Raw genomic sequence first — 20,842 nt, forward strand, 5'->3', positions numbered from 1 at the left:
CGGCTAATGTAACACTGAAATTTGCTATCTCGTGGACATGAGCGAAAACTTAATTTGAAAAGGTTTGCTCGAAAGCAATGCTTTCACGGACGTTCGTATAACCTGAACGTCGCCCCCCGAGGGCTCCGTGGTCGCTGCGCATGCCTGAGCTGAGAGAAGGTGAGAAAGGAGAACAACTCTCCTTTGCCGGATGCGACGTCACATTGTTTCTTTTTTTTTTTTGCTTTTTGAAATAGCTACTCTCGAACGTAGATCAGTCACGAATGTCGGGTGTCGGCTGCACCACGCTCTGCGTGCGCTATTGTGCATGTCGGAAAGGCCCAAGCGTGCGCGATATTCTTGTGAGCGCAGTTTCGTGGGCTTGGACTCCGTGACATTTGCTTTCGCCATATGTGAATTAACAGCTTGCCGACAGGTCAACCGCCGCTGTACTTCGGTGAATACATTGTTTTTCGTGATCCTGAAATAGCAAATGGTGCATCGCTGCGTTGGCGGCTTCAATTGAGTGCGGTTGCTGCGCATAGCAGGTGATTTAATTGCGCAAATACGTGCTACATTATCGGTGTAAATAGTGAAAAACTTAGGCTGTGAGCCTTACTACCGTCAGTCAGTCGGTTACCACATGTTTTGCTGTTATCCACTGCACATTTCTTCATATCCAATAACGATCTGCTTCAGATATCTCTGTTGAAACGGTCTCTTCAAAAATCTGTTGATCGTGCAGCTTATTATATTTCTTGTTGTTTTTTTTTCAGTCGGCCTTTTTTTTCGCTTACGACTCGCGATGGGCAGCAGCGTTACGTCCGTGCACGCGTCCATACACATGTGCACGGCGCTAAACTGGATGCACTACCTGCAAGAGAGAATGAGGGAGAGTGAGCTTCACGTCACTCGAGCACCTGCTTAAAAATGTTTTTTTCTTTGGGCACAGCATCGAAGCTGTGATTGAGGTAATGCCCAGCACCATATCGAATACAAAGCACAATACACCAAAATAGAGAAACCAAAAACAATTGCACGCACAACGCGTCACCAAAGCAAACACAACACCTGCTTTATATGTTGCATATGAGCTGAAACGGGTGAATCCCAAACTCTGCGAGTGTCACATAACACCTGAAAGCATTAGCTGCTACGAGAGAACCAGTGCGGTTAATCTGGCGAGCTATGCATGCATCTGTAGCCTAATGGGCAAATAATTGGGCTGCTGCACTAGGGACTCGCGTTCAATACCCACCATCAGGAGCATTACTAATTATTAATGAAGCTACCTGGGCAGGTGTACTAAGAAATTCGAAAATAGATCATGATAATGCTTTGCATTAAGAGACAACTTGCTGCCGGTTGGAGTTTAACCAACATTTTCTGCTTTGCGCTTGCGATGCTCTACCAAGTGAGCTACGTCAGCAGTTGTCCCAATGTCCATTTTCTTGGATAGTTTCACATGTGTACCAAACTTTGTCCTCGAAGTGCTAGGCAGCAGAACTAACAGCCATGATGGCAGATGTGAAGTATCCTTTAAACCCCTGACATTAAATACAACATTATCTTAAAAGCAGGCAACTGGCCAATGAACACTCGTGTTCTACCTTGAGGCACTAAGGCTGCCAATGTCGAGACATTTGCATTTTATGATCTACAAAAATCAGGGGAACCACGGAGCTCAATTTCTTGTTAGTAACAAGCACAGACAACGAAGCAACAGTGGCTGCATAGAAAAATGGGCTAGAGCTCACGACAAGCATTGGCAACTCACAATAGAATTCTTTCTCTACAATTCATTGTCTCAAGACACCTCGAAGCAAATTTTGTGGATTATACTTTTAGTACGTCTTTTGCGACTGCAAATTTAAATGCGTGTAATACTTTGTGGCAACTTGGAACATTTTAATGTTTAGCATCTCCATACTTTAAATCTGTGCACGGACAAGCTTTGCCACCATTTTAGAACAATAATTATCTGGTGTCATACACAATGACTCAAACCACTATTAGTTAAAGCAACCTTTAAAGGAGCAGAAGCATGCCCTTAGCAAATAGATATACATACCAGGTTTAGACTGAGCAAACTAAGCAGTACTTGTGGCCACTTGCTTTCAACAAGGCAGAAACAGGTCAGATGTTGACAAAGACAACAAATATAAGGTGCGGCCAAAGGAAATAAGCAGAAGCTGTAAAGACAGCAGCAGCACAGTGAAACAAATTAGACAAATGTGCACACCGCAAGCGTTCCTGAGGACAATACACAACGTCACTGCCGCAGTTAGAAGCAAATCCTCCTACAAGAAAAAAAAATATATCAAGATTGTTTTGGTGTAAACAGCAAGTGTGTGGAGTTGTTTACATTATAAAAACAGCACAGACAACAATTAAGGCGGACACAGTATTTGTGTCATCTGCCTTCCTGCTGTTTTTACAATGTCGATTACGGTTGCAAAGGTACGCACATGATCTACGAACAACGAAAGCAACGGATGTGTATAGAAAGGTGAGCTGAATTCATACACTCATATATGTTTAATTTTGAAGGTGCCCGTAAAAGCGACAGCAGCAGTAAAGCGGGTTTGGTTAACAGCTTGCTCACAACGTACACATTGCATGATTTAACTCCACGGCTCTCAAAAGAGTTGCTAAGAAGCTGTAAGTGAAAGAAATACGCTTTCTTTATCTCACTGCAACAAATGAAAGCCTCTGACGCACCTACCGCGGTCAGCGCAAGCAGTGAGCAAGGTAATTGAATGCAGCAGCAAGGTAATTGAATTGCATGAGTAAATAAGAGGCGCATAGCGTAGTCATGCCATAGAGATGGAGAAACAAAGACCTACGCACGAGATATATAGACGTCAGACTCTGGAGTTTTGCAAGACGCGTAGCGCCACCTGTCGGTGCGAAGAGGTAATAATTGAGTAGTGCAAAGTCCGACTCCCTTGCTAAGTTGCCTAAGTAGCTAGCGAGTGCGAAACAACGATTTAACTTAATTTTTGTTCATATTGCGAATGTTTTGCGCATTTAACAGCCAGAATGAGAGCTATGAATTTCTCCGCTAGTCGGACGTGCCGCCGAACTGCCGTAAAGTTCTTGTTGGCTCACTCCTTCTATGGCGATGGCGAGCACGACGGCAACCGCGACAGCTCCGCGCGCTACGAAGAAACGCCGCAATCGACGTTACTGTTGCGTTGTAAATTGCCATGAACGTGAAGGACTGAATAACAACGTTCAGTTTTACCGATTTCCATCGCGGTCGTATGAAGGAGAAAGGAGAGAGCGCTAGATACGGGCCGTTCGCGTGTTGGGTAAGCGAATTACTCGCATTCTCCACAACACAGCCGCTCACATGAGAAAGTGTGATAATGTTGTTCTGCTGTAATTGTGTTGCGTAGCCCTCACGGGGGACTATGGAAACCAAGCGAAAACTGAGGAATCTCCAGCCGCCTCTTCGTTGGCAACAGAATAAACAAAGTTGTGAACCATCCTGCGTATGTGCCATCGATGTTTCTACCTGTTTACACACGTCCGCCTCCACTTTACTCAGCAAGTGTAACGGAGAGATTTGGCAGGTCAGTTTAACCAAACATTTTGGTTCCTTTATGAATTCAAAATCATGTTCTAGGGAATTGTGGTATCGCGAGCTTATTTCTAGTTTCGGCTTTTTCGATACGAGCACGTTTCGCAATGCACTGAGCCCTCTTGACAGCGTTTTTCTTTTTTTTTTGTAATCTGAGCAATAAAGTTGCTGTGGGAGCACTGGATGAGTAATTGCGAAGTAACGCACGTGTTTAGAAAAAAAAATGTCGCGTTTCTTTACATTAATTTGTGCGCGTGTGTTGTTTTAAGCGTCTGCTGGTTTGTTTTGCCTTCGGTTGTATCCCGCGAAAGCGGACACGCACGTATCTCCATTTGCAGTAAATACAAACGGAAGACAACCGTGAAGAAAACATTCGAAGATGCGCGATAACACGCTCGAACGCCCAGGAAGCGAGAGCTGAAGCGAGAACGCAACTGAAAAGGCGAAGGTCGCCAGGGCCGTCCGCCCCTGATAAAGCGAGCTTTGTACCACTGACCGTAAGCTACATAGTTACCTCACTTAATCATATATGTACTTCATCGCTTTGACATTATGTACGTACCCAAATTTAACACATTTAGGCGCTAGAGAACGGACGTCGGAGTGCTTGCCTCGAACTCGACGTTGTACGATGCTCGCTGTACTTGCGAGTTGCAGCGCGCCGAAATAACACCTGAAACTTCTTTTACATTGTACACGTACTTCGCTCTGCTCCCTTTCCGAAGCGTGGATGGGCGGAAGAAGCTTTCCAGGTCCTTGATTTTTAGGAAACCGTGCCTTTACAAAACGGAAAGACGGGGCTCTATTGTGGCCTATGCAGCTTCGCTTGCGGACAGCTCTCTTTGCACTACTCAGTTTGCGCCAAGGCTGCGATGGGGGCGCTGGTGGCGGGTTTTTCCGCAGCGCCGCCTGGGCAGAGTCTGACGTCTATACCAAAGGACGGCATTCACCTATAGAGCTAGTTGAGTGCATGCATTTTCCGGCGCGTGAACGCTTCCGCCGTTCGTTTTACATCGGGGTAACGCGTAGGAACTGTGATAGTAAGAAGGCACGAACGAATAAATTATCCTGCGATCACTACGAGACCTGCGACAACCGTTTCGTGCTCCTTCGAATTTCGAGATCACATCGGCCACAGCTCAAATGAGCAACCGGTTGTTTTTACAAGTGTCAGCTAGAGAACGGGCAATCGCACGACACTCACCTTTGCTCCAAATGTGTCGCGGCAGCTGAGCAACAAATGTCATCAAGCCCAACTCTGCAATGTCCGCAATTTCAGCTACTAAGGAAGTGCAAAAAACGAAACTTGAATGCTCACAATGCGCGCGCGAACGAGGCGCGTACCATAGTGTCTGAGTTCGAGAGTAGCTATTTCAAAAAGCAAAAAACAAACAAAAATGTGACGTCACATCCGGCAAAGGAGAGTTGTTCTCCATTTTCACCTTCTCTCAGCTCACGCATGCGCAGCGACATCGGAGCCCTCGGGGGCGACGTTCAGGTGAATGCCAGAACCCCAGGTGCTCAAAGTTAATCCTGAGTCCGCCACTGCGGCGTGCCCCTTAATCATATATATTTGGCAAGTAAAACCCCGTAAATTATTATTTTATTTCATAAGTTCGCTGAATCATACGTAATTCATGCACCATAAATGCCAAAATTTTTAAATCCTTTTAGATGCCATTTTTTTACATCACTTTGGTGAATAAAGGTATAAGGACGTGATCTCCAATTCTCCTTAAAAAGCATTCCATTATTTGATTACCTGAGCGGTCTGATTTATTGAGCAGTGCAATAACTAATTCAAAGAGAAAAAAAATTAAATATAACCTGCACCACCAATTGATGCTGGCCTGTCTCGGTTACGAGTTATTTTACAGCGCAATTGGGCATGTTCGACAAAAATGTTGAGGAAGAAGGCTGACGGTACTGTTTGCGCGGGTTTACTGCTGACGAAGCTGCTTATCTGAAGTATGGTTGTTCCCGACAAGCACAACTGCAGATAGGCGTTATGGGTCCACTTGCACTGCAACATAACTCACGACTTAATTCCAGGCATTCCAGGAACAAAAAGCAATTATCTTGCCTTCAACTTCCGTAAAGATTCAATAACAGCTTTTGGGGGATAAGCGAATACACTATGTTGCGTTACAACAGCTTTGCAGTCTCTGTCGAAGATACATCAGTGTGCTTGAGTCCTTGGCGCCATGACGCCGCTTTCTTACACCCCGCGCGGTGGAGACCACTGTTTCAGTCGCTAAACTGGCGATGAACAGACCAAGCAGTGCTGTTCCTCGCTTCCAGCGAATGTTTCCTAGACGCCAGAGGTGTTTGCCTGTGATTTCGCCTCTCGCATTGGAACTGCGATTCACTGTATTCTGACAAGTTCGAAATCTCGCTGCATCTGCCGTCGAATCTGCTTTCGAAATGGTGAACTCCAAGACTTCCAAGGGTTAATGTTGGGGGTGTCTCGGAATGGCGGTCTCTGTGAAGGGTATACAAGGTTCTTTATTTTAATACGCGACTCGGCCTCAGGCCCCTTTAAAAATCCAGCTGATTTCCCCCAAGCAGCTTCTGTCGTTGGCTAGGCTGCCAGAGGTAGAATATCCGTCGCTTCGATGACACTGTCTTGGCCCCTAGGCGATATTGTGACTCGGTCGCAGCTTCCCAGTAGCGTGTCCTCGGGGTTACAACATAGCCACGGGTAGTTGGAATGTGAGAGGCATGGTTGCATGCGAACACCTTTCGCTTCTAGTAAAAATTCACGGAAAGAGCCTAGCGTGATCTGTTGATCATTTCAACAACAGAGACTGTTGTCTCCGGGGCGCGGAGTTTGGGAAAACGTCAGAATAGCGCCCGGAGCCCCAGGTCATCGATGTATGAACATGTCATGTAGCACGCTCCTATACGAGTGTGTGTGCATGTGTGTGTGGATATATGTGCATACAAAGTAGTTCAAAACACTTGGGATGGGCCGGGAGTTGAACCACTTCCCCCCCCCCCCCCCCACATAGCCAGCCCCCGCTCTTGCTACGTCAACGATCGCCGGCAAAGTACTTGGTCGAGTTCCAGCGACGCGCACGTTAGCCTGAGTCGTCAAGATGGCTAATTCATTTGTTTCTCACGGGTCCATAGTAATGACGAGGACAGCAATCGTGGCGCTGCTACGGCTGGGCTACTTAAGTGAGAAAGACGATGACCCAAATCTCACTTTGCCGACGTTAGACGCTGGTCACTTCGCTGTTTTTAATAAATACCGTTGCAGCCCCAACCTATCTCTGTCATTGACATTAGACGTGTGCATGCTTGCCGTTCATGCTCACTAAGCTCTCCTTTGGTCGGATTCAGCCAAGAGAGCGGGAAATAGAGGGTGAGATTGACTGTCCGTATACATAGTCACATATTTACCTTAGAAACACACACACAAAAGGGAGAACAAAGCGGTAGCTATCATTGCATCTTCGCTTTTTCTTATGTATGCGAGCTTGCCTGTCTGTTAGTCTGTGCTAACTTGGCTATTCCCTCTTCCGCTCTAGCTGTTTATCGGAGCCTGTACGTGTAGGTTTAAGAGGGAGGGAGAAAAAAATGAGGACCCATTCCACCCACTGATAGCGGATGACCAGCGAAACTGTAGCAAATCACACAGGATTAAGCGTCTATACTCAGTGGAAGTCATGGCAGCATTTGTCGGGCATGACTTTGATAGATATGTCTGCCATGAGCGCTCCAGCCCATCTATATGCTCAGGTGTATTAAAAAATGTTTCAGTTTCGCCCGAAAGGCGAAGCCTCGATTGCGATAACAATGGGAGTTTTATCGGTCGTTTAAACTTGTATGCATTCCTTACTAACTAAATTAACAAGCACGGTGCAACGCGAGCACAGGTAAACATCTCGCTCGATGACCGCGACAACTCGCTGTCAGAGCGCTGGAGTGGGGAGGCGCGGCAAAAACCGCGAGTGAATTGACCTTCGTGCCGCCTCTCGCTTCAACGCGAACTAAACGTCCAAAACACACCGCATACGAAGTCACCGGCACTAGTTGAGTTTTGTTCACGTCGCAAATCGCTTTGAAGATGAATCCTCTGAAGATGAGGCGCGCTCTTTTTCCACGTCGTAGGTAGCTTTCAAGATATGTATAGACCTTTTCATCGGGCGAGGACGAAAGGGCGCGCGAAGAGCCTTTCCTTATTTCATTCCTCCTCTCTGGCTTGTGTGAGCCGGCGCGGCGCGGCTTGAATGTGTTGCCGGTCGCGCGCTGCGAACGATTCGGAGGTGTTTTAGCTAGTTCCGAGTGCAATTTACGGGATGTCAGTTCTTGCGAGGTCGCCGAACAACCACTGTGTAGCCTTTAGGTGCAGCAGTAGCTACAGTATCTGAAAATTTCTCTTGCATGTGCAAAAATGCGACGCGCATCATGAGCCGCGGTGTGTGTATGTGTTGTGAACTATGTTGGATGTATCGGTTTTCACTCAACAAAGAGTTGTTGTAAAACATTTGCATCAGCTACCGCAATCGTTCTCACGCATTTTAAGTCTAGTAGACTTCAAATCACTATGTCTACGTTAGCCTCCTGCAAGAGGTCGAAGGCTTTGCTGAACACAGCGAGCACTGCGGTTGGCAAGCCAACATGATAGACACAATTGCTTCGTGCTTAGATCGGCATTGCCTGTTTCGCCCTGTAAGGCACAATATACAAATGGGATCGCATAAAGAGGATCCAACAGCTATATGTCAGTACAGAATTTCCGTAACGTGGGTGAATGCGTCGTAAATGACTGAACTTAGGAGACTGAAAAAAAAAAGAAATACAAAAGTTTAGATGTCCTCCTTTTGCGGCAAAATAAAACAGAACACGGGATAACGACCCAATAGGACTCCGCATGGTCGTACCGCATGCTTGGACCACTTGGACTATACGCTATATAGAACAAACAGATCTATAACACAGCATTTAGTACTGCCCCGGGCGCTCGCACAGTCTGCGGCTGGGCGTTTGACCACTCGAAAACTGTGATTCACACTGTACGGTATGCGGTTATTATTACCAAAACTATTTAATTTGTAGGCGGAAAGCTCGCCCAGCAAACAAGGCAGTCGCCCAGTGTATCTACACATAACAACTTGAACGCTTGCCAAGTAAACAGCACGACTTATTCCCCAGCAGAACGGTAGCCACGCTGTGAGGATCGTCAAATGTTTCGTAACTACTCGTTGCAGCTAAACCAGAGCTTAGAATTACAGTGCTGATAATGCTGCAGTAAGGTAACATTCGTGAAACGAATTTTCAGAAATACCTAACTGATATCTGAGGCTGATTTTAAGCTCAAACAAACGCGCACACACCTCGCGCTGGGTGCTCCGTCCGCCCTAACACCAGCAGTTACTCCAGCCGCTTAATTAGTACTTCAGACTTAAATTCCATCACTACGCCTCACAGGACCATTTCCCACGTAGAAGACGCCATTTCATTCTAAATAGACCGCACGAGTGCGAAAAAATCCACCAGAAACTGCTGCCGAGCGTATACGACAGCATACAACACGGGCGTTCGCCCAAGCCAGCATGCCAACTGCCCACAGATGGCACCACTGCCTACGCAATGGCGGCGCCCATTATTTTAGCCTCGCACGCAAGCTGCGGGCAGCGTATTCCTATTTCAGCCCCCGTACAGCGCTCGACCGCTGGCGCCACGCTGCGCCGCTCGCGCGTACCGCGTTTCTAGGTGGTTGCTTTCGCCGAGGGCGCTCAAACGCAATCATATGGTTCGCATGCTTGCTGACTTCGAAAGTGTGGCTGTATGGCTGAGTGACTAGCGTGTGTGGATTTGTTTTGTCATGTATGTATATATGTAACACAACTAATTTTCGCATATAACTACTAATATTTCCATGCAATAAAGAAAAAAAAAGTGGCTGTATGGCTGAGTGGTTAGAGCGCTCGCTTCGGGATTATGCGTACGCGGGTTCGATTCCCGCCCTGGCTCAACTTTTTTTTTTATTCTATGACGCTTTCCTTTTGTTTTCCTGTCTGTTTGCCAGCGCGGTCGTTTGAACCCCGGCGCCACGGCGGAAGCCGTGGTGCCGGGCGCCGACGCGAAGCGGCGGTCGTTGGGGTGTTGCGGAGCGCAGCGTAGCAACACCCCAAATAAAAAAATACTGCTCCAGTCAGGTAGACTGCTCCCTCCCTGATAGTGAGATTATATTTGGATCATCAAAACAGTGATGCGTTTATTTAGGAATACCACCGATCCCCTAACAGCAGGCTAGTCAGCCCCAACCCAGCGTGTTCTCCGTAAACGCCTCCTCTGTTCCAACGGCGGCGGCTAGAAACATGGTACGCGCGAGCGGCGCAGCGCGGCGCCAGCGGTCGAGCGCTGTACGGGGGCTGAAATAGAAATACGCCTGCGGGCACGCTCCAATACTCTCGACACTAGGCGCCACCTCTCGGCGTGGACTGCGGGAATCGGCGCACTTGCGTGTGTTTATTTGTGCGTGGCGCTCGTTTGTGTCGTTGCTACTCACGGTTTGAGCGAGTAGCAACGATGTACAAAAGCTACTCGTCAGGGCGGCATTGTGCCGTCGTCGGCATTCTTGATAGGAATGTGGCGAGCGCCAATATTTAAAAATTCCGCTCGGCGTTACAGTCTTTGTAACACTTCAAGGCGAAAGCCTGGTGCAAATTTAGTCATAGTTGGAGTTATACATCAAGTTACACATTAGGTTATACATTACCGAATGATAGGCTTTCGCTGCATGTAAAACCCCGTGTGGTAGTGCTTGCCTAGCCCAAATACGTGGCCAATACCTTGCATAGCCAATCGATATGTAATCGATAATCAATCAATAATCAATAAATCCCCGAAAATGCTGGAGTTTATTTGGTAGCTAGTGCTTAGCCTAGCCCAAAAACGTGGCCAATACCTTGCGATAGCGAGTCCACAGCCAATCAATAGCTAATCAATGATCGACAAATAATAAATTCCAGGAAATGCTGGGGATGATTTGGTAGTGCTTAGCCTAGCCGAAATACGTGACCAATACCGTGCGATAGCCAATCAATAGCTAATCGATCAATCAATAAATTCCGGAAAATGCTGGAGATGACTTGGTAGTGATAAGCCTAGCCCAAAAACGTGGCCAATAACTTGCGATAGCCAGTCGATAGCCAATCAATAGCTAATCAATAATCGACAAATAATAAATTCTAGGAAATGCTGCGGATGATTTGGCAGTGCTTAGCCTAGCCGAAATACGTGGCCAATACCTTGCGATAGCTAACCGATAGCCAATCAATAGCTAATCTATAATCGATCAATAATCAATAAAGTCAGGAATATGCTGGGGATTACTTGGTAGTGCTTAGCCTAGCCCAAAAGCCAGGATAGCTAGGTGCCCATCAGCTCTGCTGTCTTTAACATTGCGCCCCCAGTGCAAGCTATGCTAATTAAAAAAAATTAAGAGTTCATGCAAGCGCGTTTTGGTCACGTATCGCGTAGCCAACGAGTCTATTAGAGAAGCTTTCAGAGGCGGGTCAAAAGAAAGCAAACAGTGCTTCGCAGCAATATTGTTACTTTCATCGCATCCTTGACTCACTAACTTTACACGAGGTGTGAAACGCATTTCGAAAACCGCTACCTTGTTTAGATAAGTTTGTCGAGGTACGAATGAAATCGATAGTTTTATACCTTGTGATTTTTACTTTTGCATGGTTCTGTGGCAGCACACAGCGACTTTACATGCTGCTGGAGCACGCTTATTGGCACTAATTATCTTGCACCATGGCTGGCACTTGCCAGAACACTGAATCTAACAGAATATCTCGCTTTACGACGCGCGAAAACCAATGCATACGTTTTCCGTAAACGAAAATCCGTCGTCCTCATTGCGACCATGATACCGCGAAACTTTAGAAATCTCAAGCGTTCCCTGGATCCGACGCGTGTTCTACTGAGTTCGTCATGCGTACATAATGCAGAAGTGAAATGAGCACGCGCTTAGCAATCTAAAGCGTCAACGGTCCGCTTGAAGAATAATTTATTACCATCGCTCTTGCTTCCGCCATAGCCGCGATTCGCGGTGCCCGCAGTCCACAGCCAATGCTCGCACCGCGGCACCACCGTCGCGAGAAAATGGCGGCGCCCGAGAACGGCTCTGAATGCTAGTCTATTGACCCTTTTCGCGGCGATCCCGTGGGCGTTGCCATGTTTGATCACATGGTGACGCGTCCATTGCTTGCCTCAACGGCCTCCGTTGCCTCCGTGTTTACAATGGATGTGTATGACGCCGGTGCGGCTTAGCAAACCTCTGTTTCGGGAGATATCGTAGACGCTGACTGGGTGGACGACACGAAGCTTTGCCCAGAGCTTCAGAGAACATGCAAAAGCGCTTTCGGAGCTGATTAGGCTACGTCCAAACGGCGCGAGCAGCACATACGGTGCTTGCTCTAAAAGCAAGGCTAAATATGAATTCCAAACTTTCCGCTCATGAAATAGATCAGGATTAGTGTGTTTTGAGCTTCGTCCTTTATTTGGAAAACATTTTGAAGCAGCTGATATTTCTGACACAGTAAAGTTCGTCAGTGCGGTCACTATCTGATTATTTTCTGCCTAATCACTCGCAATTGTACTCAGTTTCGTTAGATTTATTCTTGCTGCGCACAAGGCTTAAAAAGTAGCTGTTCTGCACATTATATACCTTGTAGCAAAGATGTATTATCGCTAGTAACTCGCTTACTCTCGTGGACCGTCACGAAACACCCAGCTTCGACCATTCGTGCGTTATCGGTGTAGTTCGTCATTTATTGTGTGTATAAAGTGCACATATATTCAAGTGTGCGCCCATTCACTTATTCTTGACACATTGGCGAAAGAGTGGGCGTAAGTTTCCGTGCCGGTTAGGGTAGATGGGTGTAGATACTGTGTGCGAAACCTACTATGACAGGGAGCGGCGCTACCTCCCTTTATCATTGTTTAACGAGCGGTACTCACTCTTGCCAACCGGGGCTCAAGCCCTTTCTTGGAAGGTTAGCGATACAACGCTGGCGGATGAGCAAATTTGTGTATCCTCTTCCTCGAGAAAAGACGTACATCTCGAAGTGCCGGAAACACGTACGGACAGTTGCAGCAGCGGTCCGCGAACTTGGCCCCACATATTCATTACATTCCTTAAATATGCCAGTCACAATTTTTGCAGCCGACTACTGCACGTGTCTTCAATCCACATGATTAAAACCAGCATGAATGGAGCACAGTGCGTTAGCGAAAATTCAGTTGCATTTCCGAAAGCTGATCGCACAGAAGCAAGGTAGAAGCGGTAATGGTTTCGTTTTCGCTCGCTGTTGCTGAGGCAACGTATGGCGCGCCGCCGTAAGCGCCATCTCGTTTCTCTAGAACAAACTGCTCCGCGAAAAGGGTCAATACGGCGCCCGCGCGGCCGCCGCCGAAATAAGACATCCCCTCGTGCCTAGCGCGCGACAGAAGAAGCGCGTTTCCGGCCCGCCTTCTTCCCTCGCGCGCGCGAGATTGAGCAACAAGCGTCGGTTGATCCTCGCAAGTTTTGACTCACACATACAGCGTACCGCCGGCACGCGGCGACGATGTTACCGTCTTTGGACTTTATACGGAACCTCACAGTGATGTCCACGAGCACGGCAGAAGTGCGCTTGGAGTGTCCATATAATTGCCATCGCAATATAATGTAACCGCTCACTTCACTTTACATTGTCTCACTCATGCCTGAACCTTCGATTATTACGACCTTATTGAGTGGCTTCTATCTTGGTGTGCACAATCCTGCTAGCGCAATAAGTCATCAGCGCGAGTGAGCTTGTAGAAGCCTCAATGCAGCGATCGCAGGAGTACGCAGTGACCGACTGCGCGTCTGCATACATGTCCGCGCACAATGTTTCCCTTTCGCTGCTAGCGCGTTTTCGCACCGTGCTGTGAGCTTTACGCTGCAGCATCTGAGCTGCGGCATATGAGATGCGACAGTACACACGCAACTGCGTGGACGCTGTTAGAGCTGTTCAAAAACAATTTCGTTATAACTAGGGACTTCAACGACTTCGGCGACTTTTGATGTGCCGTATCGACGATTCAATCTTTTTTAATAACAGCGAAGCTGTTTAAGCCAGCCGTTATTTGTGGTGCATATGTGGTGCATATGTGGGCATAGGTGGTGCAATGAACTACTAAGAAAATAAAATAAACTTTCTCGCCGAGGCGGGATTCGAGCCCGCGTGCCCGCGCTCCCATGGCGAGCGTCGTAACCGCTAGGCTATACACCCATGCTGGCAAAACATGCATTTATGATAACCATATGATTGCGCTCGAGCGTCGTCGTCTGCGTCCAGAGTTGGCACGTTCGTACGCTCGTGCTCTGCGAGGTGAAGAGGTTTTGCGCGCTATGAGAGCGAGAGACGCATTCACGGAGTGGGTCTCCTGGAACGCGGTGTCGGCATTGGAACGAGGTGTCGGTGTTGCAAGCTGCGCTATGCAACGCGCATTGACGGCTTAAGTCCGAGACGCACGAAAAGAAATTATCATCATCATCATGAGTAATAAGATGAAAAGTTTGCGCGCACTTCCGGAAAATGCTAGGCTACGATCGCCCAGCTTCGCAGTTTAAATTTGCTTCTAAATTAATGGACGTTTCAATATCACTATATTTCAAGTTGCGTCACACTGTAGGTTTATTGGTTTTCTCGGCGAGCTATTTCCCGCTGTTTCTTTTACTTTTAATCCTGTACATTCATTGTTTGCTGCTACCACAAACATTAGCATATGCCATGCCATTTTTTTAAATGTGCTTCTGACCGTTCCCTTTCCATTCAAGTGAACTTGCCAGTATCTAGCATCACCAAGTTCATAGACCAAATCTTTATGATATTAACTGGGAAGCGTGTGCGGGCGAGCGTCTCAATGCGCACTTTATGCTACTTACCGAACATCGCAGCCCCGAAGCTGTAGCAGAAATCGTTCTCGCGCAAATGCTTGCAGCGCGCCCGAGTTGTAGCCGATGGCTGCTTGCTGGTTCTTTCGCGATCCAAACTTCACGCAGCTTCTTGTTCTGCGGGTACGTGTGAAGGCCGACACCGGGCTCCGTTGCGTACAGACGCTCCCAGAATAATTCGGAACAACGAGCACGCAGCCGCTCGCCGGCGGAGCGCACCGGCGGATAAATGCACGCAAGGTGTGCGCATGCGCGGCCTCCCTAGCGAGCTAGTTTCGCTCCCTAGTGCATCTCGATTGGCGTTGTCTTGCACCAAATGGGTAGCGCTAGGTGCCCTTTAGCATTAACGCAAGATGGGCTGGACGGACCAGGCCCTGTATCGTACTGCGCACCTCAATTCGATTCCTTGCGGCGTGTTCTCGTCATTATCTGCATTCATTCTGGGATACTACTTGAGATTGAAGCGGCAAGGGCACAAGGTCATCCCTGCCTTCTTTTCAACCATGTCTGTCTGTTCTACGAAGTATTAGTTCCTACTTAGTTATCTTTCAATCCATGGTACTACTAGCTCCGTAATAAGAGTTCAATTTGGACTATTACACGACCGCTCCCTTACAGGTGTGTCGGTGATCGCGGTAATAAAACAGTTCACGAAATTAAATAACGCGCCACGTTCGTGAAGTCCAATTTCATGCAGACGAAGTGACTGCATGAGTACTATAATCGTAATTGTTCGTGATTAACGCCCCAAAACCACGAAATTGAGGGATGCCGTAGTGAAGGGCTATGGAAATTTCGACCACCTGGGCTCATTGACGTTCACCTAAATCTAAGCACACGGCCCTCGGGCATTTTCGCCTCCATCGAAAAGATGCTATCTTAAGCTCTACACGACACCACAATCTTTGATTTGCGCATCACATTAGAACGTCTGCGCATATTTGTGCACCAATCAATTACGGAATCTGGCTGTTTGGTAGCGAGTATTCTTACATTTTGATCCCATGTGTTTATTTGTTGGCGCAGACAGCTATTTTCTATTGCTCGGCGGTAGACTACAACGCTAAGAAAGAGAGGCTGTGCGAGTGGAATGTAAAATAAACAGAATTAAATATCAGGAAGAACATTGGGTTTATTTACCCATAAAAACAAAAGAATCGAAAGAATCGATTGTTATTCTCAGCTTTAATATCGCGTGAATGCGCCATCCACGCGAACTGCAGCTTGTAGCCGGCCTGGCATAGACTCGTAGAGCGCTTCTACGAAGTCCTTCTTCTCACTAAGGCGCTTCCACTCTCGGGTTATGGCGAGCCAGAGCTCGTCAGCACTGGCACTTCCCAGATTCATGTGGGACAAACTTTCCTTCATTGCGCCCCACACATTCTCTATCGGATTCAAGTCTGCACCTTTCGGAGGCCAGTCAAGGACACAAACGGCACGCTCTTGAAGCAGATTTTGCACAGCTCTGGTGGTGTGCACCGGGCTCCGGTCATGCTGGAAGAAGTAGCAGCCATCTTTAAATGGCCCGTCCAGAGCGTATGGCACCAGGTGGTAGTCCAGAATTTCACAGTAGACGTCAGCTGTGAACGATGGGGATAGCCGGACTAGCGGACCGAGGCCCTCTTTGCTGATTGCCCCCCACACGTTGACAGCACAGCGGCCGCTACTGTAGGTCTCAGAAACATACCCGGGTTCGTACCTACACGATGAGAAAAAATAAATATTGGTCTTTCTAGATGAAACCCTTTTGCGCGCCGGAAGATTTGGTGTGGCAAAGATCAAAAAGAAAATAAAATACCTGCAGTTGTATGGTGACCATACGCGGCGCTCTTGATCCCACCGCGACGTAAATGTCGATTCATCCGAGAATATCACTTGCGTCGATTCTTCTCTAGTCCAGTCTCTAGTCTAGTCTCTAGTCCTATATGCCCTGGAAAATTGGAGGCGTTGGTCTTTTTGTCGATCTGTCAGGTGTGGCTTTTGCGCCGCGACAAATCCACGAAGACCAGCTTCTCGCATGCGCCTTCTGATTGTCTCCTCACTGGCTTGCAGGTTCAGTGCTGCCTTAATCTGGCCGGCGCTCTGAAAAGGATCGGCGACTGCTGCAGCAACAATGAGTAAGTCGCATTCTTCCGACGTGCATCTGTGTCTTCCGGATCGTGGTGCATCTGATAGTCGGCCGTCTTCATCCCTGTATGCCTGGATAATGTGGTTGACCGCGCTTAAAGACTTCCCTGTGAGAAATCTCGCGCTGAGATTTCTCTTGTAACCAGAGCTCAGTTATTCTTCTCCGCACATCGATCGGTACTCTTTTCGGCATGCTGCCTCGATAGGAAAAAGGTGAACTTCGTGTCACTGGCATGGTTCAAATATATTCGTATCTCTTTATGAATCTGGCCACCGATATGCTCACGGTTTCGTCAGATGAAACCACCGTCCTTTGCGAGCGTTAGTCACAGTCGCCTACCGGAAATAATCTGATCATATGATAAATAGGAAGCAAAGTAGCAAAAGAATAAAGTCATCCAAGCACACGAACACGCACGCACGACGGTTTCTGCTCCAACGCGCGTGCATCCGCACACGCGGCTTGTCACAGACACCACCCACCCAGCGCCCCTTATCAAAACGCTAAGGGACACATAGGGCACCGTTTTGTAGCAACACAACGCGAATCTAGGTGCAATACGGAGCAACGTTTGTGTGCTAGGGAGACCGCGCACGCGCAGACCATGGTACTACTTTTCTGCTCGCATACTCCGCCGGCGCGCTGCTGCGCGTCCGGCGTTCCGAATTATTCTGAGAGCGCCTGTACGTCCGGCACTGCGGCATCAAGAAGTAGCCTACCAGCTTGGACCCCTTCAGAGGCGGCCACTAACTATTGTCACGTAGTAGTGACGCTGCATGAAGTAAAGAGTCGTAAAACTGTATGACGAAAATGATTGTTTATTGGGCGAACCTGTGCCCACAAAAGCAAGCTACACTCAAAGCACAACGAAAGCGGCGAACACAGTCGGCGGTCGTCGAAAATCTGATCAGCGGTGAAACGCGTCGGCTTTTATACCTGAGTCATCGAAGGTTCCAGATTAATCTCTGATGCCCGCGTGTCTTCCAGAAAGTTCTAGACAATTCGCGTCGGTCATACAATCAGATAACATAAGCGTCGGTGAAAACAGGCAACGGAAAGAAGCGTCGATAACGTTCTAGAAACTTCCGATACAGGCGCGTCCTGCGCCGAGCGATAACGTTTAACATTTGTTAGCCGGTGGAAAGCGCCCACCGGTGAAAGATAAACATGTATACGTGTCAATACCCTCCCCTTCAAAAGTATCGTCCCGATGCTACAAACACGAAAGCGAAAACAAAACTACGCGTACAGAAAGGGACAAAAGTAACAAAGCAACAAAGGACCTGTATAAGTTCGTCAGCGGGCGTAGAAAGGCTTAAGACGCACCACGTGGATGAATTCAGGTCGTGCGCGGCGCCGCTGTCATTGCGAAATACCGTCTGGCACGACCTCATAGTCCAGTGCGCCAATACGTCGGATGATCTTATATGGTCCGAAATAGCGACGTAAGAGTTTCTCGCTAAGTCCTCGTCGGCGTACCGGAGTCCAGACCCAAACACGGTCTCCGGGCTGGTACTCAACGTAGCGTCGTCGAAGATTGTAGTGTCGGCTGTCGGTCTTCTGCTGGTTCTTGATGCACAGGCGGGCGAACTGTCGACCTTCTTCGGCATGCTGCAAATAGCTGGCAACGTCGAGATTTTCTTCGTCGGTGACGTCCGGTAGCATGGCATCAAGCGTCGTTGCCGGGTTCCTTCCGTAGACCAGGTTGAACGGCGCCACGTGCGTCGTTTCTTGCACGGCCGTGTTGTATGCGAAGGTCACGTACGGAAGGACGGCATCCCACCTCTTGTGTTCGACGTCGACGTACATTGCCAGCATGTCGGCGATGGTCCTATTTAGGCGATCGGTGAGGCCATTCGTCTGCGGGTGGTAGTCGGTAGTCCGGCGATGGCTTGTCTGGCTGTAGCGCAGGATGGCTTGAGTTAGTTCAGCCGTGAAGGCCGTACCTCTGTCGGTGATGAGGACTTCTGGGGCACCGTGACGCAGGAGGATGTTCTCAACGAAGAATCGGGCTACATCGGCGGCACTGCCTTTGGGCAAGGCTTTTGTTTCGACGTAGCGGGTGAGGTAGTCCGTAGCTACGACGACCCATTTATTCCCGGATGATGACGACGTCGGAAAAGGCCCCAGTAAGGCCATCCCGATCTGCTGGAACGGTCGGCGAGGTGGCTCGATCGGTTGTAGAAGTCCGGCTGGCCTTGTCGGCGGTGTTTTGCGTCGCTGACAGTCTCGGTATGTCCTTACGTAATGGGCGACGTCGGCAGAGAGGCGAGGCCAGTAGTATTTTTCTTGTATCCTCGCGAGCGTGCGGGAAAAACCCAGATGTCCAGCCGTTGGGTCGTCATGGAGAGCTTGCAGAACCTCTGGACGCAATGCTGAGGGTACCACGAGGGGGTAGTTGGCTCGGAGAGGCGAGAAGTTCTTCTTTAGAAGCATGTCGTTTTGCAAGAAAAACGACGCCAATCCTCGCCTGAACACCTTCGGCACAATGACTGTCTTGCCTTCCAGGTAGTCTACAAGGCATATTATAAAGATTTTAACTGCACTATGAACAGGGACAAAGGAGGACGAAAAAGACAACACGTGCGCAGACTCACAACTAGCTTTTAATGCGTGAAAGATGACATATATACAGTGAGGATAACAAAACAAAATGAACAAGTCATGGTCACATGTACACTTCAATCATAGTCTCGCGCCTAGATATTGCACTTCGCAATCTGCAAGCGCCACCGACGGATCACTGATGGATCCACACGTTTTCCTAATTGCATACGCCTCGAAGATCTCCCGCGTGATGCGATCCTCATGGCGATATAAGATCTTAGTTTTTTTCAGTAGCGGTCGGCACGCCTTGTTTGTCTCCTTTTCACAGTCCCTGCAGTGTTTCGCCACGTGAGAATAGCCATCAGACAAGCAGTTCGTGGAATGCTCCTTTAAACGAATATTAATGCAGCGGCTCGTTTGTCCAATATACACACGCCCACAAGTGAAAGGGAATTGGTATACTACAGCGCAAACGCAGGGGACGTACTCCGGCTTCCTGTGGTCAATATGACAAACAAAGGGGCTATTGCTAGGTGAACTGTCTATTTTATTCATTACACGTGCACACAAACGTGCCATTTTCTGAGGGGCGGAGAACACAATGTTCACACCATAACGTTGCGCAACGTTCTTGAGATTGTGTGACACCTTATGCTGGTAAGGGATCACAGCAAAACGTCTGCGCTCCTGGTCGTTGTCTTGTGGCGAAGCAGTGACACTACACTTAATCTTCTTGATTAATTTTTCACACACTGCTGCTATTACATAGCTGGGCTACCCTGCAGTAGTCAATCTCGTTACTTGGTGTTCAACGCTATTTGTTACCACGTGGGCGCAAGATTTTCTTAGAGCAGAACTAATGCTAGACAGAACAATGCCATTTTTTACGGTTTTGGAGTGTGCCGAAGAAAAACTTAGGGCCATTTTTAAAGACCGAGGTCGAAAAAACCAGCAAGTATGGGACACATCGAAACGCAGGCGAATGTCTAAAAACTGTAGTTCATTGTCATGGGGTAGTTCAACGGGGAAGTTGAGGCCCAGCCCTGATTTGGTAAACGCTTGTTGAGCCTCAAGGACGCGGTCCTCCAGTACACCATTAACAAAAACCAGATAATCGTCCACATAACGAAAGGCACGAACAGCAATCCTACAAAGGTCATCATGTACGGCCCGATCCACTTTAGACAAGAAGATGTCGCTAAGCACAGGTGCAACCCTAGAGCCAATACAAACTCTTGACCTTTGAATGTTTCGCTGCCCCCGCCATGATACGTAAGTGGACGACAAATACATAGATAACGCTTCTAGAAAGGATTCCACAGAAATACCACAATGCAAAATAAACTTCTGCTCGTCGTTATTCTCTGTAATACACTCTTTTACAGCAATCATCAATTCTTCTTGGGGAATAGCATAAAACAAATCTTCGACATCAACGCTGAATGCTTTGCATCCTCCTGGGTTGGTATCCCGCAAGAATTGCACACTTGCCTCGGAATTGGGCACCAGGAATGGATCATCAAGCTGGAGCTTCGAGAGGTGTTCCTGAAGGAACTCAGCAACTACATATTGCCATGTTCCCCTTTCCGACACAATTGAGCGAAAAGGGAGGCCAGGTTTATGTGTTTTAACTGAGACAAAAAAGTTGAAGTGC

At 48.1% G+C, this 20,842-nt stretch overlaps 1 long non-coding RNA gene across 1 annotated transcript; it reads right to left on the bottom strand.

The window, feature by feature from the left end:
- Positions 1 to 3: 3 nt before the first annotated feature.
- On the bottom strand, positions 4 to 4,817 carry LOC125942318 (uncharacterized). Its single transcript, XR_007464997.1, has 3 exons — positions 4,770 to 4,817; positions 2,051 to 2,171; positions 4 to 853 (listed from the first exon to the last, which is right to left on the bottom strand). It is a non-coding gene; the product is annotated as an uncharacterized LOC125942318 (long non-coding RNA).
- Positions 4,818 to 20,842: the final 16,025 nt, after the last annotated feature.

This window comes from Dermacentor silvarum, chromosome 1 (genome assembly GCF_013339745.2).
Source record: "Dermacentor silvarum isolate Dsil-2018 chromosome 1, BIME_Dsil_1.4, whole genome shotgun sequence".
Taxonomy (NCBI): domain Eukaryota; kingdom Metazoa; phylum Arthropoda; class Arachnida; order Ixodida; family Ixodidae; genus Dermacentor; species Dermacentor silvarum.